Source organism: Mandrillus leucophaeus, unplaced genomic scaffold, assembly GCF_000951045.1.
Source record: "Mandrillus leucophaeus isolate KB7577 unplaced genomic scaffold, Mleu.le_1.0 Scaffold2, whole genome shotgun sequence".
Classification (NCBI taxonomy): domain Eukaryota; kingdom Metazoa; phylum Chordata; class Mammalia; order Primates; family Cercopithecidae; genus Mandrillus; species Mandrillus leucophaeus.
Genome location: NW_012102031.1, coordinates 2,231,680 through 2,250,928, shown reverse-complemented (window position 1 = coordinate 2,250,928; position 19,249 = coordinate 2,231,680). Strand labels below are relative to the sequence as shown.

At 40.6% G+C, this 19,249-nt stretch overlaps 1 protein-coding gene and 1 pseudogene across 3 annotated transcripts in view; both read right to left on the bottom strand.

Moving 5' to 3' along the window:
* MKL1 (megakaryoblastic leukemia (translocation) 1) overlaps positions 1-19,249 on the bottom strand; it is a 188,867-nt gene that overhangs the window by 164,434 nt on the left and 5,184 nt on the right. The gene's annotated exons all lie outside the window — the stretch shown is intronic.
* Positions 15,636-17,286, bottom strand: LOC105538844 (annotated as a pseudogene). Its single transcript, XR_001005973.1, has one exon. The product of XR_001005973.1 is annotated as a 60S ribosomal protein L4-like (transcript).

Sequence of the window (19,249 nt, the reverse complement as noted above, 5' to 3'; positions counted from 1 at the left end):
AAATTAGTTGAGCATGGTGGTGTGTGCCTGTTAGTCCCAGGTACTCAGGAGGCTGAGGCAGGAGGATCACCTGAGCCCAGGAAGGTTGAGGTTGCAGTAAGTCTTGACTGTGCCACTGCACAGCCTGGGCGACAGGAGACCCTCTCTCAAAGAAAAGAAAAGAATGAAGTTAGACTCCCTACCTCACACCCATATACAAACATTATCTCAGAATGGATCAACAATCTAAACGTAAAAGATGAAAATGTAAAACTCTTACAAGAAAATACAGGTATAATCTTCACGACCTTCAATTAGGCAATGGTTTCCTAAATAAAACGAAGCACATGCAACCAAAGGAAAAAGCCAGATAAACAAGAGGCCAGGTATTTCTGTCAAAATTTTAAAGTTTTGTGCATCAAAGGATAATATCAAGAGGTGAAAAAGAAAATCCATAGATGGAAAAAAGTATTTACAAATCATATTAACTGATAAGTGATTAATATCCAGAATATATAAAGAAAGAACTCTTACAATTCAACCACAAAAAGGCAACCCAATTTTAAAACGGGCAATGGATTTGAATATACATTTCTCCAAAGACAGTATAAAAATGGACAATATAATCCCAGCAGTATGGGAGGCCGAGGCGGGGGATCACGAGGTCAGGAGATCGAGACCATCCTGGCTAACATGGTGAAACCCCATCTCTACCAATAGTACCAAAAAAAAAAAAATTAGCCAGGCGTGGTGGCGGGCCTCTGTAATCCCAGCTACTCAAGAGGCTAAAGCAGAAAAATAGCATGAACCCTGGAGGTGGAGCTTGCAGTGAGCCGAGATCACACCACTGCACTCCAGCCTGGGCGACAGAACAAGACTCTGTCCAAAAAAAAAAAAAAAAAACAAAACAAAAAAAGAAGGACAATAAGCACATCAAAAGACACTCAACATCACTAGTCATTAGAACATAACAACAACAAAAAAAAGAACACAGTGACATAGCACTTCATACCCAGTAGGACTGGTAAAAACAAAAAGTCAGATTATAACAAGTGTTGACAAAGATATGGAGAAACTGGAGCTCACATATTATATGATTCCATTCATATAAAGTCTAGAATTAGGACACATACAGAAAAATAAAGTAGATTAGTAATTCTTTGGTTCAGGAGGAACACGGAGATAGCAGGGTAAAAGTTAAATGGTACAGATTCTCTCTGAGGTGATAAAAATGTTTTAAAATAAACTGTGGCAATGATTGTATGTATCTGTGAATATACTAAAAACCATCAAATTGTACACTTTGCCAGGTGCAGAGGTGCACATCTGTAGTCCCAGGTACTTGAAAGGTTGAGGTCTGAGAATCAAGAGAGCTCGGGAGTTCAAGGCTACAGTGTGCTATAATCATGCCTACGAAGAGCACTGTAATCCCGCCTAGGCAACACAGTGAGATCCTATCTCTTTAAAAAAAAAAAATCCATATGGAATAACTGTGTAGTCTGTGAATTTTATCTCAATAAAGATGTTTGTTTTAAAAAAGGAAATGAGTAGTTACACTTGTGTATTACTCCGTTTTCATGCTGCTGATAAAAAGACATACCTGAGACTGGGAAGAAAAGAGGTTTAATGGACTCACAGTTCCACATGGCTGGGGAGACCTCACAATCACAGCAGAAGGCAAGGAGAAGCAAGTCACATCTTACATGGATGGCAGCAGGCAAAGAGAGAGCTTGTGCAGGGAAACTCCCGTTTCTAAAACCATCAGATCTCGTGAGACTGATTCATTACCAGGAGAATAGCGCAGGAAAGACCCACTGCCCCTGTAATTCTCCCACCGGGTTTCTCCCACAACACGTGGGAATTGTAGGAGTTACGATTCAAGATGAGACTTGGGTGGGGACACAGCCAAACCATATCAACTTACTATAACATGGATATGCCCTGAAGGCACTATGCTAACTTAAAGAAGCTAGACACAAAAGACCACATACTGTATCATTCAATTTATATGAAATGTCCAGAATAGGTAAATCCACAGAGACAGAAAGTAGATTAGTGGTTACCTGGTGTTAGGGAGAGAAAGAAAAGGGAGAGGGAAGGAGTACGAAGTTTCTTTTTGGGATGATGAAAATGTTCTGGATTTGGACAGTGGTGGCAGTTGCACAATCTTGTGAAAATATTGGAAACCACTGAATTGTATTTTTGGTTTTTGTTTTGTTTTGTTTTGCTTTGCTTTTTGAGACTGAGTCTTGCTCTGTCACCCAGGCTGGAGTGCAGTGGCGCGATCTCAGTTCACTGCAACCTCTGCCTCCTGGGTTCAAGCGATTCTCCTGCCGCAGCCTCCCAAGTAGCTGGTACTACAGGTGCGTGCCACCACACCTGGCTAATTTTTGTATTTTTAGTAGAGACAGGGTTTTACCATGTTGGCCAGGCTGGTCTCAAACTCTTGACCTTGAATGATCTGCCTGCCTTAGCCTCCCAAAGTGCTGGGATTACAGGCATGAACGACCGCACCTGGCTGAATTATGTACTTCTGAAAGGTGAATTTTATAATATGTGATTTATATCTCAATTTTTAAAAACGAGAGCCAGGTATAGAATCCCATGCCTGTAATCCCAGCACTTTCGGAGGCCAAGGCAGGAGAATCACTTGAGCCCAGGAACTCAAGACCAGACTGGGTAACAGAAGCCCTGTGTCTTTTAAAAAAAAAAAAAAAAGATAATCAGTAGAAGATCCAGATGTAATAAATATTTTGGCTGGGTGTGATGGCTCATGCCTGTAATCCCAAACTTTGGGAGGCTGAGGCAGGAGGATCACTTGAAGTCAGGAGTTTGAGACCATCTTGGGCAACATAGGAAGACTCCATCTCTATTATTTAAAAATAGTAATATTTTTACTACTGCATCAAGGTTTTGTTTTTTTTTAACAGAAATGGGAGTCTCACTATGTTGCCCAGGCTGGTCTTGAATTCATGGGCTCAAACGATCCTCCTGCCTTGGCCTCCCAAAATCCTGGGATTACACGGATAAGCCACTATGCCAGGTCTCCGCATCAAGGACATCCATAAGTGAAACTATTCTTTTTCTTTTCCTGTGAGTGCATGGTGGTAAAAACAAACAAACAAACAATGACCATGATATAGTCTGGTGCTAAGGTGCCAGCAGTCTTACCCATCATTGCTTTTGCATCATCAGTGAAAAAAGTAATAACATTTTAGCATTATCATAAAAACAGTTAGCCCTCTGTATCCACTGGTTCTGCTTCTGTGTATTCAACCAACCATGGATTGAAAACATTCATGAAAAAAGTGAATGGCTGCATCTATACTGAACATTTACAGACTTTTTTTCTTACCATTATTCCCCAAACAATACAGTGTAACTACTACAGCATTACACTGTATTAGTTACCGTTATTATTTCCTTTTTTTTTTTTTTTTTTTTAGATGGAGTCTTGCTCTGTCACAGAGGCTGGAGTACAGTGGTGTGATCTCGGTTCACTGCAACCTCCACCTCCCAGTTTCAAGCGATTCTCGTGTCTCAGTCTCCTAAGTAGCTGGGAGTACAGGCATGCCCCACCACGCCGGCTAATTTTTGTACTTTTTGGTAGAGATGGGGTTTCACCATGTTGTCCAGGCTGGTCTCCAACACCTGGCCTCAAGAGATCCACCCACCTCAGCCTCCCAAAGTGCTGGGATTATAGACGTGAGCCAACACACCTGGCTTGTATTAGTTATTGTAAGTAATCTAGAGATGATCTGAAGTATATGGGAGGATGTGTGTAAGTTATATGCAAATACTACACCTTTTTATATAAGGGACTTCAGCATCCATGGATTTTGGTATCCAGAGCGGGGGCCCTGGAACCAATCCTCCATGAAAACTGATGAACAACTATAGTTGTGAACTTATGACAACCAAAAGTGAATCAGGGACCACCAGCAGTCCATCTGCAGACTCCACTTTGTGAACTCCTGGACCAGACTATAAACTAGAAACAGAAACCCAATTTGTATTTACCCATGAGGCAGTATTGTGTGTTAGAAAAGTAGCATGGGCTTACGTTCAAATTCCAGAACTGCCATTTAGGTGATGAGAGCTTAACTCCTCCATGCCTAAGCTTCCTGTAGTATAAAATGAGGATCGTACCTACTAACAAAGTTACTATATGGACTAAATGAGATGAAGATCTAAAGTAACCTAAGACTATCTGAAATTTAACAGCTGTTCAATAAACGTTAACTCCCTTCCCTGTTTTGTTCTCAACCAGCTTGTTCAGCCCCTTGTACATAGAAGATGCTCAACTACTCAGTAAATATTCGTAGAATTTAATTAGTACCCCACGGAGATCTATATAAGTCAAAGTTCTAAGATAAAATATAAACGCTAGATTTAGATATAAAATATTGAGATATGCTCAGGTGTTTCTCAGAAAAATATTATAGTCGATTAAATTTAAAATTAAAAAAGGATCTTTTATAAAATGAGTCAAATATTTAAAAACTTACTTGCTTTCCAGGTGAGTAGTAGTACATAGTGAAATGGTATGTTAAAAGACACAATGTTCCTCATCTTTGAATCAAAAAGCTTTCACAACCTGCATATCTCTATAGCTCAACTATTTGAAATTCAGGTGATATAAACAATCCATGGTGACTTTTCTTCAGCCAATATGGTGATGAACAGTACCATTATTTTAGTCAAAGCATCTGATTTTACAAGCCAACATCATCACTTACTACCAGGGTGTATGACCATAGGTTATTAGGTTGATGCAAAAGTAACTGTGGTTTTTTACTTTCAATAGCAAAACTGCAATTGCTTTTGCACCAACCTAATATTTATCCCGATGAGTATAACAACTCTCACGAGTTAACTGTGAGGACTGAGTGACATACTACCTAAGAAGCACTAACAATGCTAAGACAGTACGAGCTCAACAAACACTAAGCATTTTTTTCTAATTTAAATATACTCAACTGATATTTTTGTAGCATTCTTACATAGCATCTTGGCAACATGTACAGATATAATTTTTTTTTTTTTGAGATGGAGTCTTGTTCTGTCTCCCAGGCTGGAGTAAGAGGAACCATCTCGGCTCACTACAACCCCTACCCCTTGGGTTCAAGCGATTCTCCTGCCTCAGCCTCCCAAGTAGCTGGGATTGCAGGTGCGTGCCACCACACTCAGCTAATTTTTCAAATTTTAGTAGAGATGGGGTTTTGCCATGTTGGCCAGGCTGGTCTCAAACTCCTGACCTCAGGTGATCCACCTGCCTTGGCCTCCCAAAGTGCTGGGATTACAGGCATGAGCCACCACGCCCAGGCTATAGATGCAATTATTTTTAAGTTATTCATCTCAGTATATAGCTGTAATTATTTTAAGTTATTCATCTCAGTAACGTTTAGGTGAATGCTGATAATAACTCAGTAACTTTTAGGTGAATGCTGATAATCCTAGCATCTCCCTAAATTGTTCAATTTATACCATAAATTTACTTTTCCCACCTTTTAAAGGGATAATGCAAGGGATTCTAACTCATGGCATAAGTCTGGAATTTCTTAGATTACCCCTTTAGGAAGCAAAATTATGTTTCCAAGTTCAGACTTCAGCTTAAACTTCAAATTGTCCCAAAAATGGACTAAGGAAAATACACAAACTTTCTACACCAACAGATCTCTACCTTCAATATGTTAAATGTATTTTTAAAAATACAAAATACCTACTAGTAAAAACCTACAATATAATGTATAACTAAAGTAGTTTGTTTTCCATCACCACTAAGATCATAATGAGGCCAGCCGTGGTGGCTCATGCCTGTAATCCCAACACTTTGAAAGGCCAAGGCAGAATGATGACCTGAGTCCAGGACTTCATAACCAGCCTGAACAACACAGTGAGACACGAAGCTCTACAAAATTTTAAAAATTAACTGGAAGCAAGGTGCAGTGGCTCATGCCTGTAATCCCAGCACTCTGCACTTTGGGAGGCTGAGATGGGAGGATAGCTTGAGCCCAGGAGTTTGAAACCAGCCTGGGCAATATGGGGAGATCTCACCTGCACAAAAAATTTAAAAATTAGTCAGGCATTGTGGTGAGCACCTGTGGTCCCAGTTACTTGGGTTGCTGAGGTGGAAAGATCACTTGAGCCTGGGAGGTCAACGCTGCAGTGAGCCATGATAGTGACACTGCACTCCTGCACTCCTGCCTGGGTAACAGAGTGAGACTCTTGTCTTTAAAAAAAAAAAAAAAAAAAAAAGACTATAATGAGATTGAACAGAAAACTACAGCTCAGAAGATGAGTGTATTTACAACTTGAAGGGCTCCATTTTGGAATGAGAGAAAGCATACCTTTAAAGGATGTTATGTACATAAGGGATAGTAACCATTTTACTTGATAATGATCAAATGTAACAAGATAAATACAAAATAAACCACCATTTTGGCTACAAACATGGTATGTTTATGTGACCACTTCTAAACGTCTCTGGGGCACTACCCATCTCTGACATGCCTTCAAAAGGTAGGTACAAAAGGAAAGGGCAGACACAGAGAAAAACATCCCTACATCTGATCTTTTTTTTTTTTTTTAAGATGGAGTTTCGCTCTTATTGCCCAGGCTGGAGTGCAATGGCGCGATCTCGGCTCACTGCAATCTCTGCCTCCCAGGTTCAATCGATTCTCCTGCCTCAGCCTCCCGAGTAGCTGGGATTACAGGCATGCACCACCATGTATGGCTAATTTTGTATTTTTTGTAGAGATGGGGTTTCTCCACATTGGTCAGGCTGGTCTCGAACTCCTGACCTCACGTGATTCACCCGCCTCAGCCTCCCAAAGTGCTGGAATTACAGGCGTGAGCCACCACGCCCGGCCTACATCTTATCATTTTAAACCACTGCCTGGTAAAATTCCTTAGAGTTCATGATCTTTTTTTTCCCCCGAGATAGTCTTGTTCCATCACCCAGATTGGAGGGCAGTGGTGTGATGTTGGCTCACTGCAACCTCCACCTCCCAGGTTCAAGCAATTCTCCTGCCTCAGACTCCCAAATAGCTGGGATTACAGGCGCGCACCACCATGCCTGGCTAATTTTTGTATTTTTAGTGGAGATGGAGTTTCGCCACATTGGCCAGGCTGGTCTCAAACTCCTGACCTCGAGTGATCCACCCACCTCGGCCTCCCAGAGTGCTGGCATTACAGGTGTGAGCCTCCAGGCCCAGCCAGAATTCATGATCTTTTCAGTAACACTACTTACTCCCAGCCACATACTGCAGTTCAAAAAAACACTGCTCTGGAAGAAAGTCTAACTTGAAAACTCAATCTAAAATGTAAAAAAACTCAGTAACTTCTTGGAGGAAAAAAGAAAATGAAATCAGGAAGGGAACATTATACTAAACAGAAGAGATGGTATGTAACATCCTTTCCTCTAAGAATGACAGAAGGGCCAGGCACGGTGGCTCATACCTATAATCCCATTGACTCAGGAGGCCAAGGCAGGAGAATCACTTGAGGCCAGGAGTTCGAGACCAGTGTGGGCAATGTAGTGAGACCCCACTCCATTCTCTCAAATTTTTTTTTTAGAAAACTAGCCAGATTGGGCCGGACACTGTGAGTCACACCTGTAATCCTAACACTTTGGGAGGCTGAGGCAAACGGATTGCTTGCACCCAGGAGTTCGAGACAACATTAGCAACGTGGTGAAACACCAGCTCTACAAAAAAAAAAAAATGCAAAAATTAGTTGGGTGTGGTGGCACACAGCTGTGGTCCCAGCCATTAGAGGCTGAGATGGGAAGATCACTTGAGCCCAGGAGGTCAAGGCTGCAGTGAGCCAAGACTGTGCCACAGAACTTCAGTCTGGATGACAGACACCCTGTCTCAAAAATTTAAAATAATAAAAAATAAAATAAATAAAAAGTAGCCAAGCGTGGTGGTGCATGCTCATAATCTCAGCTACTTGGGAGGCTGGAGTGGAACAATAGGTTGAGCCCAGGAGGTCAAGACTGCAGTGAGCTGTGATCATGCCACTGCATTCCGGCATGGGTAACAGAGTGAGACTCCAACTCTAAAAAGAAGAATGGCAGAAAGGAAACTAATGTTAACAGGGAAAATATCCATAGCCAAGTCTGCTAATTTAAAGATGAATGCTAAGGAATTTCCACGTCTTGTGAAGGCAGGCATATCTTGTGCTAATTCCCTTAAGATTTAAGATGAACAACTAAAATAATTGTCATAATCTATCCCTCAGTCCATTCTTCAGTTCTAAAAACCCTGTCTCCAAGAAGCTTGTCAAAAGCATACTTCCATCTAGTAATTTACACTTTCTTATTATACACAGTAAACATTTATTAAAAATAATATTATTCATAACAATAAACTTTTAAGGCATCCAACAATGTGGTAAGCGCCTGCCAGTATCATACTAGTTTACAGCCTTCCTCAGAATTAAAGAATGTGTAAAGAACATCTGAAAGACGGCAGTATAATCCTTATCAGGCAGTATTCTCACACAAACCAATAAAGACACAAATGCTGGCCAGGTGCGGTGGCTCACGCCTGTAATCCCAACACTTTAGGAGGCCGAGGCACGTGGATCACCTGAGATCAGGAGTTCGAGACCAGTCTGGCCAACATAGTGAAACCCTGTCTCTACTAAAAATACAAAAATTAGCCGGGCGTGGTAGTAGGCGCCTGTAATCCCAGCTACTTGGGAGGCTGAGACAGAAGAATCTCTTGAACCCAGGAGGCAGAGGTTGCAGTAAGCCAAGATGGCACCACTGCACTCCAGCCTGGGCAACAAGAGCGAACAAAACTCTATCTCAAAAAAAACACAAAAACAAACAAACAAACAAACAAAAAAAAGACACAAATGCTATTATAGAGGGAAACCAAAGTCCTAACTATAAAACATAAAAACCCATGCACCTTTAGTAAGAATTCAATCATGTGTTATTGTCTAACATTATTGTGTTAATTAAGCACTTTTCAATCAAGGAAAAAATAATCAAAATATGGACAAGGGGCGATTTTATAATAAAAACCCAAGATATGAACCACATTCATTGTACTTCTTCAAAAACCAACATTAATAACTATTAGGATGAATCATTTTTAGGACAGCAAATATAGAAACATGTAAAAAAAAAAAAAAAAAGTGTAAGCCCAATGATTTTTTTTAACTCATCCTATGTGATTTTTTTCACTTTTCTTTTTTTTTTTTTTTTTGAGACAGGGTGTCATTCTGTCACCCAGACTGGAAAGCATTGGCATCATCATGGCTCACTACAGCTCCAAACTCCTGGGCTCAAGCATTCCTCCCACCTTAGCCTCCCGAGTAGCTCGGACTACAGGCATGCACTACCACACCTAGGTAGTTTTTGTAATTTTTGTAGAGATGAGGTCTTGCTATGTTGCCCAAGCTGGTCTCAAACTCCTAGCCTCAATCGATCCTTCCGCCTTGGCCTCTCAAAGTGTTGGGATTACAGGTGTCAGTCACTACGTCTGGTGACTTTTCCTAATTTTTAATTATGAAAGAGTTTATTTAAAATACAAAAAAATGAAATTATAAACCCAAATATAACTTATGACATACTGCCATTATTTGCATCAGATTTTAAGAAAGAATACTGTAAGTAAGTTGAAAGTTTCCCTCTTCATTCCACTGTGCTGTCTTCTCCTACAGAAATAAATATCTTGCTGAAGGTAATATAGCTTATTTTAATACACATCTTAAAATAATTTTGCAGCATACGTATGTTTTCCATAGACAACACAGTATTGGATTGACTGATGTGTTTGTTTAAAAGATGGGGTCTCACCAAGCTGTCCAGGCTAGACTGGAACTCCTGGGCTCAAGCAATTGTCCCATCTCATCCTTTCACCTCAGCCTCCCAAGTAGCTGGGACTATAGGCATGTTTTAATTTTGTCTTAAATGATCATAAGAGGTATCACATTTAACTTTTTGTAACTTGCTTTTTATTTTTATTCTTTTTTTTTTTTTTTAAATAAGAGAAACAGGCTCTCACGACATTACTCAGGTTGGTCTTGAACTCCTGGCCTCAAGCAATCTTCCCACCTCAGCCAAAGCACTGGGATTACAGGCATGAGCCACCATGCCAAGCCACTTGCTTTCTTTTTTCTCAACATAATGCTTCCAGGATGTATCTATGTTGACACATGTAGACGCAATTTGTCCATTCTAACTGTACTAGAGTAATAGGTTGCATTAAAATGCCACTGCCTGCTTATCCATTTCTCTATAGTTTCCAAATTTTTTCCTATCATAAATATAAATGAAATTAAAACGCATGTACATGTTTCCTTTTGCATAAATGGAAGGTTCACCATTTATGCAAAAGATATATAAAATGTATATTCTGAACTGCTGGTTCATAGGATATATTCATCACCTTCACAAAATCTTGCCAAAAACTTTCTACAGAGCTCTAACTTACACACCCATCAGCAGTGTATTAGAGTTTCTCTTTTCCCACAGCCTTGGTAGTATTAGATTTTATAATATTTGCAAAATGTAAGTGTGTAAACTAGTATCCCATTGTTCGAGAAAGAGCCAACTTTATAGTTTTATGAGGCATATACATATGGGCTTTCCCTTCTGTAATATTTCTAGTTCTAGATTATAATATATATATAATATATATACAACTTATTCCTTTCTTGTGGGCATCCATAGAGTCAGACGCTATGGAATTTTACATCTAACATTTAATTCTTCAATACGAAAAAAGGTTTTCTTCGCAATTATGATTTCCAAGTTGACATAAGCCTTTAGAGAAATGATGATACAGAGTATCTTTAATGAAGGCATTCCATGTATCAGAATTTCATATAGCTCTACTCAGCAAAAAAGATAGGTATCTTACCCATACAGATAATTTGGTCCTACTTGTTAGATAATAGCTTTACTGGTATATAATTCACATACTATAAAATTCAGCCTTTCGAAGTATACAACTCAGTGGATTTCAGTGTAATTCGCAAAGCTGGGGAACCATTACTACTAGCTAACACATCTTCTTTACCTTAAAAAGAAACCCCATTCCTGTTTCAAGTGGTCACTCTCCATTCCCCTCTCTTCCAGCCCTCAGCAGCTACTAATCTACTTTCTGTCTCTAGTGATTTGCCTATTCTGGACATTTCACATAAATGGGATCATACAGTATGTGGTCCTTTATGACAGGCTTCTTTCACTTAGCACAATGTTTTCAAGGTTTATCCATGTTGAAGCATGTATTGGTACACCATTCCTTTTCATTGCCAAATAATACTCAACTGTATAGCTATACCACATTTTATTTATCCACTCATCAGCTGATGGGCATTTGGACTCTTCCATTTCTTCCCATTACGAATAATGCTATTATGAATATTCATGTACAAGTTTCTTGAATATTCATGTACAAGTGTTGGTATATTTTTTCAATTCTCTTGAGTATATAATGATGAGAGGAATTGCTGGTCACATGGTAACTCTACATTATGCCATCTGACTTTAACACTAAGCAAATTTTAGCACTATGACATACATCAGGGTGCTGAATTCCTATGAGTTGCTTTAACCCTCTTTCCAAAAAAACTCATCAATTTGCTCTTATTCACAGTCTTAATAAAGCTTCCCTAGGTTACTTCCTTCAATACAGTCACAAAACAAAGCTTTTAACTTTATACACATACATACATACACACACACACACACACACACACACACACACCCTTCTCTACAATGTAAAGCAATCTAACTTTGATTCCCTGGGAAACTGCACTGTTTGTTCAAAAATCAAGGTAAACCTACCTAACACATGAATATCATTAGCTCCTTTAAGGTTACAATTAAAGTTGCCCAGAAGTCAGTTCATTATGTTATACAGACAGAGTATGCACATTACGGTTCTTTCTGTATGAAAAAAAGGAAGGCTGATGGCAATCTGACCATGAGTACACAGGGGTGAGCTGAACAGTGCCCTTAGGTACTACAATGGTAAGAGTCTCATTGGAGTGAAGCAGCTAATAGATTTAGAGCACCTCCATGTCTTCTGCCAAATGAGGCAAAATAAAGTAAAAAGTCTTTAACAAATGGGACTATGAAAAAGCCTGAAAAGCCTGAGAGCTACAAAAGAGCTCTATTACTAATATTCTTCCCTGATTAAAAAAACAGAGCTTTGTTTTGCCTATAACAGATGTCTATCAATCCTCCCAATAACTTGAAGGCAAATACAGTCACATGACAGCTCATTAGCATTTCAGAGAAAAAACCTATGATATTTAGTGAAAAACAAAATGTGTAATAATGAAACCATAGCTCCCTATGTGACACTAGGGGTCCAGCTCACAAACTAGGCAGTCAGAACTTTGGTAACCTTATCTTTTCTAAAGCTAAATTTTCCTGAAGTGTCCCAAGACCAAAGAAGAGGACAATTCCCCAGCTTTACCTCTGGCTGGATTAGGCACACTCAAGCCACAAAACATAATACAAAGAGAATGCTGCAACCAATCAGCCTTGCAATTCAAGGAAAGCAGAATCAAAAGACTCTCTACGTCAGGGGTTCCCAACTCCCAGTACGTGGCCTGTTAGGAACCAGGCCACACAGCAGGAGTGAGACTCCGTCTCAAAAAAAAACAAAAAGTCAGGTATCTTGGGCTGCACACAGTGGCTCAAACCTTACTCCCAGGCCACACAGCAGGAGTGAGGAGAGCCAACTATTACCGCCTGAGCTCCGCCTCCTCTCAGATCAGCAGCGGCATTAGATTCTCATAGGCGGCATTAGATTCTCATAGGCAGCATTAGATTCTCATAGCAGCACAAGCCCTACTGTGAAATGCACATACAAGGGATCTAGGTTGCACTTTCCTTAAGAAAATCTAACGCCTGACGATCTGAGGTGCAAGAGCTTCATCCCAAAACCTTGCCCCCCCTGCTCTAGTCCACGGAAAAACTGTCTTCCACGAAACTGGTCCCTGGTGCCAAAAATGTTGGGAACCACTGCTCTAAGTGGATCATAAGATCATAACCACAGAGCAGTTCACAGAAAGTGCACAGGATGAGGTGCTCATCTCCAGTTTTATCCCCATAGTGGTATATATAGTACTTGTCATCTGCATAGTACTTTGTATGTCCAGACTATTTTATAAACACAATTCTGGAATTATTTCATCACAATAATTGAGTATGACAGATTCAAATTCACTGTCCTTCTTCTAAGCATTCAGATTACAGTAGATGGGAAAAAAATCAGAATGGCAGAACAGAAAAACAGACTCTTTTACGGTCTCAAAACCTTGTCAAAGAGATGACAGAATTTCTGAATTTTAGGGTTTGAAGAAATCTAAAGTATCCAGTGGTTTCAGATGCTGAAGAAACTAAAGTTCAGAAGGGTTGTAAGCAATTTGCCCAAGGTCTCCAAGTAAGAAAGCAGCAAAGCCAGGAGAACCCAGACGTCATGACTTCCAAGTCAGCCTTTCCATACATACTACTATAGTGCCTTTTCCAAAAGCAAATAATAAAATAGATGTGGAGCATCTTGAGCTGTCTGGCTCAGCACATTATCTTGTCTTTTAAAATGCTAAGAATACAAAACACTAGCCAGGCGTGGTGGCGGGCGCCTGTAGTCCCAGCTACTCGGGAGGCTGAGGCAGGAGAATGGTGTGAACCCAGGAGGCGGAGTTTGCAGTGATCCGAGATGGCGTCACTGCATTCCAGTCTGGGCGACAGAGCAAGACTCCGTCTCAAAAAAAATAAAAATAAAAAAAATAAAATGCTAAGTCTCAGTCAGGTGCGGTGGCTCACGCCTGTTAATCCCAGCACTTTGGGAGGCTGAGACGGGAGGATCACCAGAGGTTGGGAGTTTGAGACCAGCCAGACCAACATGGAGAAACCCCATCTCTACTAAAAACACAAAATTAGCCAGGTGTGGTGGCGCACGCCTGTAATCCCAGCTACTTGGGAGGCTGAGGCAGGAGAATCACTTGCACCTGAGAGACAGAGGTTGTGGTAAGCCAAAATCGCACCGTTGCACTCCAACCTGGGCAACAAGAGCGAGACTCCGTATCAAAAAAAAAAAAAAAAAAGTCAGGTCTCTTGGGCTGGGCACAGTGGCTCAAACCTTAATCCCAGCACTCTGGGAGGCTGAGGGGGGTGGATCACTTGAGGTCAGGAGTTTAAGACCAGCCTAGCCAACACAGTGAAACCCCATCTCTACTAAAAATACAAAAATTAGCTGGGCGTGGTGGCACACGCCTATAGTCCCAGCTACTTGAGAGGCTGCGATGGTAGGATCACTTGAACCCGGGAGGTGGAGGTTGCAGTGAGCCAAGATCACATCACTGCACTCCAGCCTGGGCAAAAGAACAAGACTCCATCTCAAAAAAAAAAGTCAAGTCTCTCCTTATATTCACTTACTAAAAAACAAAAATATTACAACAAGTCCAGAGAAGTAATCACTTCTGCCAATCTGAAGGGAAGAAGAAACAAGGCAGTCCAGGCCTCAATACTGCTGAGCAGGAAGGCTCTATGGTATAACTTGTTCTAGGTCTGAGGTCGATGATTACTACTTTAATTTTTAACTTGTATGCAAAACATTATATAAACTTTTTTAAAAATCCCATAGGCTAAATTTATAACAGAAAGTAATATATGCTGTATGATTCCACTTATATGAGGTACCTAGAGTGGTCAAAATCATAGACACAAAGTAGAATGGTAGTTTCCAGGGGGAAGGAGGAGGAGGGAATAGGGGCTTACTCGTTTAACGGGTGTAAAGTTTCAGTTTTACAAGCTGAAAAGAGTTCTGGAGATGGATGGTGATGATAGTTGCACAACATTATGAATGTATACAATACCACTGAACTATACACTTAAAATTATTAAGATGGTAAATTTCCTGTGTATTTTACCACGATAAATGAAAGTGGGGGAAAGAAAGTAATAGTAAGGACGACATGACCAGAGTAACATTTTAAAAGCATCAATTAGACAGCTAAAAGAACAGAGCCAGGTGATGGCAGGGGATGAGAGGCAGCAGAGAATGCAATTAGGAGGCTACTGGAGAAGTCTAAGAGAGAGATGAAGGTGACTTAGCCAAGGGCAATAGTTGGGCAGACAGAGACAGTAAGACTTGGGATATATTTTAAAGCCTGAGTTAAAATTTCATGAACATATATCCTAACACAGTATTTTTAACTGCAATTCATAATACACTGGTCACAGAATCAGTGTGCTAGGCCAACCTCAACATTTTGCAATTAAATAAAATAGAATAAAATAGAAACAACCAGATTACACTGCACCTAATAAGGGTAAGTATTATTTCATGAAACTTTTGTTTTAGATACCGATATACTTATGCGTGTAATGGATCTCAATGTAAATACATCTTGAACTATGACCCACAGCCAAAAATGTTTGAGAAACATTGCCCTAGAGACTGATAAAATGGGAGGTGGAAGTTGAGAATAAATATATTTTTTTAATCTTTGTCAAAGTCCTATACTAGCCTCAAGTGAAACAAGCTACAACAAGTTAAATTACATACCTAATGAAATCTTATTGATCTGCCAAACAAATACATCATTTGCTCTTTAAAAAAAAAAAAAAAAGACGAAGAAGGAAAGAAAGAACAGGACAAACAATATCCAGGCATCACTGGAATGCCAGGCACAAATTGTATTATTTCCATCAACCATGAGGATACAAAGATTACTAAAGGAATAATGCCAATTTTCTTTAACCACTAAACCACCCTAGCCATTCAACTACTCTTAATTTTAGAGGTTAAACCCTACCAAAACACATTCATAATGGCAAACACCCTCAGAATCTTCAGGACAAAACCTTACTCTCCCAACTGAGAAAACATGGCCTAATTCCCCTTAAATAATTCAGAGATTACATACTACAGCTCTGAAGGATTCATCCAAAAAGCTTCCTGCCATGAGCAATAACTTTTTTTTTCATTGATCAGGTCTTTATTTAAAATAAGCTGTCCAAAATTATTCGACCTTTATGGAATAAACCAACAGTTTATGCAGCAGGCTTCGTTTCCTCTGTGGTAAGTTTTTTTTTTCAGCTGCTGATGTCTTGGTTGGTAGCTACTGCCCTTTTTCCCACCAGAGGTTTCTTCTGCTTAACACCAACAACCTTCTTTCCTTTCTTCCCTACCACAGGCTTCTTGACTACAATCCCCTTTCTCATCTGATTTGGCCTCTAGTGCTGCTGCTGCTGCTGCTGCTGCCACCGCCGCCACCGCCGCCACCGCCGCCACCGCTGCCTTCTCCAACCAGAGTTTATGATTGCTGGACTGGCAAAGAATGGTGTTTCAGTGCATGGTCTTTGCATATGGGTTTAGCTTCAACATGATTCTCAGGTTTTCCAGGAGGTTCTTCCTCAGGACTCTACAATGAATCTTCCTGCAACGTGCTTGAAGGACTTTGGATGTCTGGGCTTTTCAAGATTCTGCTAAGGTCTGTATTGATCATCTTGTGCATGGAAAGACTGCACTTACTCTTGAGGAAGCAGCTTTACACCAAGTGCCACACAATTCTCTAACTTCTAGAAAGAACTTTCAGTCCAAATGCAGAAACGTCCCACATGCCCATCAGGAGCAAGCTTCAAAATGTTCAGTTTGCTTACCATTAAGCAGAGTAATTCCAGGAATGTTTCTCAAGGATTTGACAATATGATTATCTTCATTATAGACGATGCAGGGTCCCTTGTGCTGGATACAATGGTTTCTCATTTTGCCCTTGCCAGCTCTCATTTGCTGAGAGGTATAGCCCTTTTTTGGATCACTCCAGGCTTTAAGTTTCTTACGTAGCAAAACAGCCTCCTTGATTGTCTTGTAGCCTTCAACTTTATCTCTGACCACCAAAAAAAGTTCAGGAACTTCCTTAATATGATGACCTTTAGACATGACCAGCACTGGTAAGGCAGAGGCACCCAGGGGAGAACAGATAGCATATCGTTTTCTGGGCTGTGTTCACTCTACAGTGCCAACAGTGCCAGGTTTTGGTTGCTGCAAACATGTGGCCTCCATGACAGATATTTCCAAAAGCACCCTGGCCAGAACAGTGAGTCCCACCACCTCAAACTCTGGGAATGTGAGACCCAACTCTGCCAGTACCTCAAGACTCAGTAACAAGATAGGGCTGTCTGTTGTTTTTGTGCAAATTGGTGTGAACAAAGTTCACAATATCTGGTGAAATGGGAGCCTTGAATACAGGAAGCAAAGTGACATTTTTGCCAGATGACTCCCCTTTTTCAGAGTACACTGACAACAGTGGATGAGCACATGCCATGGAAAGGTAAGAAGGCCACACTCCAACATTTTTTTTTTGAGACAGAGTCTCACTCTGTCGCCCAGGCTGGAGTGCAGTGGTGCGATCTCAGCTCACTGCAACCTCCGCCTCCTGGGTTCAAGCGATTCTCCTGCCTCAGCCTCCTGAGTAGCTGGGATTACAGGCATGCACCACCACACCCAGATAATTTTTGTATTTTTAGTACAGATGCGGTTTCATCATGTTGGTCAGGCTGATCTTGAACTCCTGACCTTGTGATCCACCCACTTTGGCCTTCCAAAGTGCTGGAATTACAGGCGTGAGCCACCACGCCCAGGCTCAACATTTTTTTATAACTAAGATAAAACATTATCTACTGATTTACCAAAGTATTTAGCTTAATTTCACAACAGTGATGCTATTGGCATTTTGGGTGAACAATTCTGAGTTTTCTCCACCAAATGCCAGTGGTGCATCCCTCACCCACAGTCACTTAACAACCAAAAATGCCTCCATACATTTCCAAATACCCTTTGGATATACGGTACCTTCCCCACTGAGAACCACTGAAAAATTTAGTTGGTAGCTGTCCTTAGATGAATAGATTGCCACTTAATGAACTGTGGCCTCCAATTCAGGTCAGAGATGTAAGGTAGTAACAGTGCCTTGAATTTAACCATTTCCAACATACATATTAAGATTATAGTCTGGGCCAGGTGCATTGGCTCACACCTATAATCCCAATGCTTTGAGAAGCCAAAGCCAGAGGACTGCTCGAGCCCAGGACTTCAAGACCACCCTGGGCAACACAGCGAGACTCCATCTCCACAAAAAATTTAAAAATCAGCCAGGCATAGTGGCACATGCCTGCAATCCTAGCTACTGAGGAGGCTGAGGCAGGATGACTGCTGGAGTCCAGGAGTGCAAAGCTGCTGTGAGCTATGACGGTGCCACTGTATTCCAGCCTGGGGCAACAGAGTAAGACCTTGTCTCTGGAAAAAAAAAAAAAAAAAGATCATATAGTCTGAGGTAGAAATAATATTTACCATTTTTTTTCATAGCACTAGACAGTGCCTAAGTGTTATATTCAAAGTAATATGCAGCAAATGTAGACATGGTGGAATGGGGGGTGTATGGTTAACATATGGATCCTACAAGTAACCTAAAAAAGTGAATCTAAATTTCCCCCCAAGATTGGGACAGAGACAATTACAGAAGGAATGTCTATGATTATTTCCTTGAGCAATGTCTATGAGGTACATTTATATGTTTATGTATACATGTACAGCGTATAAAGGAAAAAGTCACTGCCTATTACAAGTTTTATCAGACTGAGAATAATAATATACAGGCTTACTGAACATCTGTGACCAGAAAAAGTACCAAATGCCTATGTAATCCTCAAAAAAACTTATATGGTATTACTATTCTATTTTACAAAGGAGAATACTGAAGTACAGAGAGGTTAAGTAACTGCTGAGCCAGGGTTCAAACCTAGACAACTCTAGACCCCTCAGTAAGAGCTGTATTGTTCCAAGGGATACATGAAAAGACTGAAGGAAGGAATTTTAAAAGCAGGAAAGAACTTGTCTGAAGACTATGAAAAATGTTAATAATGTCTACGAAAGTACAACTGTGAAAGGGTTGTCAGCAAAAATTCCTTATGACCTAAGGAAAACTAGATTTGCATCCCAAGGCTCTTAAGCAACTGTATTTAAACTTTGCACTTAAAAATTCACATTACAAGGCTGGGCATGGTGGCTCATGCCTTTAATCCCAGCAATTTGGGAGGCCAAGGCAGGCAAATCACAAGGTCAGGAGTTCAAGACCAGCCAGACCAACATGGTGAAACCACATCTCTAAATACAAAAATTAGCCAGGCATGGTGGCACGCGCCTGTAATCCCAGCTATTCAGGAGGCTGGGGCAGGAGAATCACTTGAACCCAGGAGTCAGAGGTTGCAGTGAGCCAAGATCGTGCCACT